Genomic DNA, 7,602 nt, shown 5'->3' with positions numbered 1-7,602 from the left:
CATAACCCGTATCATATAGTATTAAATAATAATTACATCAGTTCCTCTTGTCAACAATGCCCAGAAAAATAAAAACCCATTATAGCTCTTCTGCTCTCCATACACCTCTTTCTTCTACCACCCTCCAACTTTCTATCTTCCCTCCATCATCCTTTCCTACTCTATTTCCCCTTCCTTTCTACTGCTCCTCTCTCTACAATCCACTCTTCCTTATCCTCCTCATCTTCCCCACTTACCCTCTCTCCTATCCTTCTCTTCCCATTTTTCTTCTCCCTTCTGTTTCCCACTCCTCTCATTGGTGTATTTCCACTACATGTCAATATGCTTAATATATCCTAGTTTAAAGAAAAAATAATCATAATAATAGTAATGAAAATATAAGAGAAAACAGTATACACGTGGAGTCAAATTACATTAAAATCTAACACGTATCGTCAAACCTGATATATATCCCTCCCCCCCACCCTCCCCCACAACCTTCCTCCGACTTCCCAGAACCCATACACGGTATAGATTTTTAACAAAAGCAGTCTAAAATATATTGGGAAAAAGAATAAGAAATTGATAACATCTTTACATTGAACTTAGCTCCTCCTTGCTAAACTAACTTTAAACAATTTAAATCATTCCTGATCTTAAGCATAAGCTATCTGGAATTTCTTAGTCCTGTATTTATTTTGTATATAATCATTTCATTTTTTCCAGTCTCGTTTATATCTCTCGTTTGAGTGGTCCTTAAGATATGCAGATATTTTAGCCATCTCGGCTAAATTTGTGACTTTCAACTTCATTAAGTAATGTGATAGGTCTATAGTTTTTTAGTTGAGTAATACCTTGGTCTTCTTTAGGTATCAGGGATATAAAAGCTGTCTTCCAAGATGGGGGTACCTTCCGTTTGAATCTTATTAAGTAATTCCTTAAGAGGTTCTACCATTTCTAATTGTAGATTTTTATAGTAAGCCGCTGTCAAGCCATCTGTACCAGGTGCCTTTCCTGTCTTTAACTGCTTAATTACGTGCAAAATTTCCCCCGAAGTTGTTGGTTGATTCAGTCTTTGCCTCTGCTCTTCTTTAACTATGGGTATTTTTTCTTTGTCCAAGTATCTCTCTATATCTAGGCCGTTAATTTTGTCACCCTTATACAGCTCTGTAAAAAATTCTCGGAAGACCTTTTGAATCTGTGGAACACATCCTTCCCTCTATAGAGCAATTTAGCTATGTTTCAAGAATTTTGTTTTTTCCTAATCTGATAAGCTAACCATCTGCCAGATTTATTTGCATTACAAAAAGTATTATGTTTTGCATATAACAGACTAGTGGCTACCTGGTCTGAGATCAACATATTAAATTGGTCCTTTAATATGGTAATTGCTTCTTTAATCTTTATATCTCCTGGTTTTAAAGTTAGCTCTTGCTCTTTCTTCCTAATTTCATCTTCCAGTTCTGTTCGTTTTACCCCTTGTTTATGTCTATGTAATCTATTTATATTTATCAAAGCTCCTCTCATATACGCTTTACTTGCATCCCATACAATTTCCATAGGTGTGCCCTTATTCATATTAAAAACAAAGTATTCTGTTAACAATTTTTTACATTCATTAATGTATTTTTCATATCTGAATAAATTTTCATTCAATCTCCAAGACCTTCTTGCTTGTGTCACCCCTCCCAACTCCATCCAAACTGGATTATGATCTGATAAAACTCTAGCTGAAATCTTTGTCTTCTTCCTGCACTTCCTAGGTATTTTGTATTATTTTGTACTCTGCAGCTATTTCTAATTGTCCTGATATCCCAGTAATTATTCTCAGGAGGTTTGTTAATGTATCCTGGCTTTGTTATTCTAGTGACTTCCAGTTTGGTTATGGGCTGTACTGGTCTTCCTAATGGAACACTTGGTGAAGTTCCCTTCCCACAGAGGTTAAAAAAATCACAGAAGACAGCAGTGGCATCATCAGTTCCATATTGTTTCCAATTGAAGAAAGTTAGCAACCCTCTTTAGAAGAATGAAATATGTTAGGAAATATTAAAAAGGCAGAATATTATATTTTCCCTAGGGGGGAAACATGTTTATAAAGAAAGATTCTCAAAGCCTCAGCTCTCTGCCCCCAGGAGAAACAAAGGGGCAACTTTTAGAAATGCATATTTGGTAATCCATTCAAGACAGGAATAGAACCCCAAGGAAGTCAGCATCTAGGATTAATTACATTTGCTAAACAAGATTAAAAAACCCAAATCATTGCTGGCCTTTGTGAGACCAACTACCGTATTTTTCAAAGTATAAGAAGCACCTTTTTCCCCTCAAAAAAGAGGATGAAAATATGAGTACATCATAAACTGAATACAGCCTCTGGAAACCCCACCCCTTTTGCAAAAATGTCCATGCATAGTCTTTAGGAGGCTTCCAGAGTGCTGCTGGAGGCTGGAGAGAGGAAAAATGAGCAAAAATGGGCCATTTATTGCCTCTTTTTGTCCCCCCCTCAGCCCCCAGGAGCACTCTACAACCCTCCTAAAGGCTATGCATGCTCCCCACTTTTTTTTTTTTTTTACAAAAAATGGGCCTGTTTTCGCAAAAAAACGGCCATTTTTGGGAGGTCTGCAGAGTGCAATTCTTTTTTTAAAAAAAATGCCTCTTCAAAATCTTGGTGCGTCTTATACACCAGTGCGTCTTATACTCCGAAAAATATGGTAATTAAAATCAAATAACAAAATACACAAAACAAGCCTCCAAATTTCAGCCTGGAAGCAGAGAAGCAACTGGGCTGAAGCATCTCAGCTGCTGATGCTGCAGGTTCCTTCCCTCCCCGAATTTAAGCCCACTGGGGCTGCACGCTGTGAAACTGGTGGCTGCGATTTTCCTTCTGGTGGAAAGATTGAAAAAGTCCCTTTTAAATTAAGGTTGATTCTTTGGGAATGTCTTCCCTCCAGAGGTTGTGGGTGCTGCCATCGCTGGAGGGTTTTCAGGGGAGATTGAACAGCCGTTTGTTGCTTGTACTGATATGCTGTGCTTGATTTTTGTCAAACATGTCACTGTACATTACGGCCGAACATCTCCACTTTGGTCTGGTCTGTGCAAAGGACAGTGTTCCAGAAGTCCTGTGGTTTGTCCAGGTGCAACTTTGCAAATCTCAGCCATGTTCCTATGACCTTTTTAGAGAGAAGAGCAACCCTTCCAAACGAATCAGAGTTGTTCAGTTTTTTTCTATTTGCACTGTCATGAATCTTGATATTTAACATGCTAACTGAAGCCTGTAGAGTCTGTTATGTAACCTTTTTTTAAAAAAAAAATTGCTCTGGCCATTGCATCATCTGGCCTTGGGATGGATTTTCTTGGATGTCCACTCCTGGGAAGATTGGCAACGATCACATTTTTCAGAGTATAAGACACACCAAGGTTTTGAAAGGGCTAATTAAAAAAAAGTAGGTAGGTAGATAGAGTTAGAGAGAGGGAGAGAGAGTTGGTAGGTAGGTAGGTAGATGGTGTGAGAGAGCGAAATACAGTAGGTAGGGAGAGAGATTGCGTGTGTAGGTAAGTAGAGGGATAGAGAGAGAGTAATAGAAAGAGAAATACAGTAGATAGGTAGGGAGAGAGAGGTACATAGATAGAGGGATAGAGAGAGAGAAATACAGTAGGTAGGTAGGGAGAGTGTAGGTAGGTAGGTAGACGGATAGAGAGAAATAGAAAGAGAGAAATACAGTAAATAGGGAGAAAGGGTAGGTAGGTAGGTAGGTAGGTAGGTAGGTAGGTAGGTAGGTAGGTAGGTAGGTAGGTAGGTAGAGGGATAAAGAGAGAGAAATACAGAGAAATACAGTAGACAGACAGTCACCTGCTGGGGCAAGGAGGGTTACTGTAGGCTTTCACCAACCCCTGCACAAGCTCCATCAGTGCCTACCATCTCCTCCATCTTTCCCGAGTCTTCCTGCTGCCTGGTAGGCTGGCTAAGCAGTTGGGGTCAGGACCCCAAATAAGCAGCTCCAAATGGAGCAAAAAGTTTCCTGACATTTTAGTGAAGAATTGGTTTAATGCCAGGGTTCCGAGTAATAGATCCATCACAAGCAAACCTCAGAGGCAGGTAAATTCCTAAAAGAATATCTTTATTGGAAATATCAAATTGGCACAAATCTGGTTAAAACCAACTCTGAGGGACCTCTTGTTTTCCTCTCAATCCCAAACAGTCATATACCCCAATCACTGCAGCGTCCGATGGTCTGGTGACATCACTCCTACTTTATCTGGCCAGGTATGAGAACATTCTTGGTTCTCAGGAGAAAATATTTTATTATGACTCCACCATCCCAGCTATCTCTAATCCCCCCTCCTACTCCCTTGCACTAATGCGGCAGCACTGATGCCTCAAAATGGCTTCAACCGGATCAGCTTCAGGGTTGACAGTATTTCCTTATGAATAGAGCTATCTATCTCTTTGTAAGTGCTGACATCTATTGGGGGCTATCAAAGAGTGTAGGGGATGCTTTCTCCCTGTAGGTAAATATAATATTCTGACTTTTAAATATTTCTTCTAGGAGAGGAGTGGGGGCTAAGTTTCTCCAGGACATATTCCTTCACTCCCCAAATTTTATTCCATTGGCGGTGCATGCTTTAAAACTGGTTCTCCTTTATATTAGGGTTGTTTTGTTATTTTATGGGCATGCTCTTTTCTTGTGTTGTAAGAAATGTCCATCTGGATTCAGTTCCAAGTGGGGAGAAAGACACTGGAAATATAGACGCTGATTGGAAAGATGGTTTTAATAGTGAAGCAGAACCATCAAACATGTGTGATTCTGGGTAGCTGAACACTTGGTTTGATGAGCACATGGACTTTCATACAGTTTCTTCTACAGCATTTTGAAATTTGGAGGCTTGTTTTGTGTATTTTGTTATTTGATTTTAATTACCATATTTTTCAGAGTACAAGACGCCCTGGTGTATAAGACGCACCAAGATTTTGAAGAGGCATTTAAAAAAAAAAAAGCACTCTGCAGACCTCCCAAAAATGGCCGGGTTTTTTTTTGCGAAAACAGGTCCATTTTTTGTAAATAAAAAATAAAAAAAAATGTGGGGAGCATGCATAGCCTTTAGGAGGGTTGTAGAGTGCTCCTGGGGGCTGGGGGAGCACAAAAAGAAGCAAAAAATGGCCCATTTTTCCTCATTTTTCCTCTCTCCAGTGCCCAGCAGCACTCTAGAACCCTCCAAAAATACGGTAGTTGGTCTCCCAAAAGCCAGCAATGATTTGGGGTTTTTAATCTTGTTTAGCAAATGTAATTAATCCTAGATGCTGACTTCCTTGGGGTTCTATTCATGTCTTGAATGGATTACCAAATATGCATTTCTAAAAGTTGCCCCTTTGTTTCTCCTTGGGGCAGAGAGCTGAGGCTTTGAGAATCTTTCTTTATAAACATGTTTCTCCTTTAGGGAAAATATAATATTCTGCCTTTTTAATATTTCCTTATATATATCATTCTTCTAAAGGGGTGTGTGTGTTGCTAACTTTCTTCACTTGGAAACAATATAGAACTGATAATGCCACTGCTGTTTTTTGTGATTTTTTTAACCTCTGTGGGAAGGGAACTTCACCAAGACAGTGTTCCATTAGGAAGACCAGTACAGCCCATAACCAAACTGGAAGTCACTAGAATAACAAAGCCAGGATACATTAACAAACCTCCTGAGAATAATTACTGGGATATCTGGACAATTAGAAATAGCTGCAGAGTACAAAATAATACAAAATACCTAGGAAGTGCAGGAAGAAGTTACCGTTAAGACAGGAAAAGGTCAGAGTGACAACAGACTGATTAGCTCAGGGCAAAGATGTAAAAATCGGAAATACAGTAGAAGACACTAGAGCTCATCCCTGGAAAGTACTTTAGGGCAGAGGAATAACAAAACGCGAGATAGGATTAGAACCGTTAGCAAAGGCACTCACAAAAAGTGATAAAATAATAGTACAAAGAAAACAAAAGGACTTCAAAGAGGAAAATGGTATAAAAAAAATAAACTTACTGTATGACTGGGTCAGCTCAACTAGGAACGCTGATCTACATCACTGTCAGTCTTGCTTTCCTGAAATAATAAAGACAACCTGTTTTCAAACTTAGCTGAAATGGCTAAAATATCGGCATATCTCAAAGATCATTCAAATGAGATATATAAACGAGACTGGAAAAAATGGATTGACTATATACAAAATAAATACGGGACTAAGAAATTCCAGTTAGCCTATGCTTAAGATCAGGAATGATTTAAACTGTTAAAAGTCAGTTCAGTAAGAAGAAGCTAAGGTCAATCTAGAATGTCATTAATTTCTTTATTTCTTTTTTCTCAATAGATTTTAGACTGTGTTAGTTAAAAATCCATAGCGTGTACGGGTTCTGGGAAGTCGGGGGGGGGGGAAGGAGGAGGGGGGGTGGGGGGTGGAGGGAGGGAGGGGTACACACAACAACAAAAAATTGTACTTCAATGTCTTAATGATTGACAAATGATGACATATTTGTGTTTTTTTTAAAGAAAAAATAAAAAAGTTCTGTTCATAAGTCTTGCTTTCCTGAAATAATAAAGACAACCTGTTTTCAAATGCAGCTTGCTTCGATCCTAAATTCATTCACTCAGCCAGTGACGTTCTCCCAGCTGGGAAATCCGAACCCGCAGAGGAAACCTTTTTCCATTTAACACCATCTTCAAAAAAAGAGGGAAAAAACAAATCCAGGAAATTACAGACAGATCAGCCTGACATTAATACCTGGTAACATCTTGGAAAACATATCCAGACAACAAATCTGTGAACAACTGGAAGGAAACAAAATTATAACCAGTAACCAGTAGGATTGATTTAAAACATTATGCCAAACAAACCTGATTTAATTGTTTGACAAAATGACTAATTAGTGGACCAGCAAAATGCTGTGGATATCATATACTTAGATTTCAGTAAAGCATTTGATAAGGTAGATCACAACCTACAGTAGTGGCCAAAATTGTGGAAACCTTTTGGGAAAAGTTTATTTTTGAGGTTTGATGGCTAATAACACTTTGGGGAGGGGGGCAGGGAATACCATAAAATTATATATCAGTGAAAAGATATTTTAATCAAGAATGTAATGCAATTACTTTTATGAAATATTTTCTATTAGAATAGCAGTTATAAAGAAGAAAAGTGAAACACGTAGAAAAAAGGGTGTAGTGGTGAAGGCACCAGGTTAGAGACAGAGAAACACTCAGTTCCAGTCCCACCTGAAGAGCAAAACCATCTGTCGAACTTTAGCCAGTCCTCTCAAGTTTAGGAAGCAGGAAAGTGAGGAAACCACTCCAAAAACCCTTGCCAGGACATTACAGACTGACCCAAAGGCACTAAAAACGAAGCTAAGTAGCGTCACGTGTCACTACTTCACGGGGCTCAGTTGCAAAGGTGGGTCGCTAGGAATCGAAAAAGCCCGGCTGCCATATAATCACTACAACATCTTCCATAACGCCTTGGTGGAGATTGGACAAGCATGTTTTCCCACCTCCTGTCGCTTGAGGGCGGTGAGGGAACATCTGTGCCTAGAAAGGCATCAATTCAGTAGTGTCAGCCCTGCTTCAGCTTGAAAAAACCATCGAGTACAT

At 39.1% G+C, this 7,602-nt stretch overlaps 1 protein-coding gene across 1 annotated transcript in view; it reads left to right on the top strand.

The window, feature by feature from the left end:
* Nucleotides 1-7,602, top strand: part of LOC116504750 (zinc finger protein OZF-like) — a 183,981-nt gene that overhangs the window by 118,065 nt on the left and 58,314 nt on the right. The gene's annotated exons all lie outside the window — the stretch shown is intronic.

Source organism: Thamnophis elegans, chromosome 2, assembly GCF_009769535.1.
Source record: "Thamnophis elegans isolate rThaEle1 chromosome 2, rThaEle1.pri, whole genome shotgun sequence".
NCBI lineage: Eukaryota > Metazoa > Chordata > Lepidosauria > Squamata > Colubridae > Thamnophis > Thamnophis elegans.
Note: the sequence above shows the minus strand (reverse complement) of the source record. Positions and strands in the feature narration are given on the sequence as shown.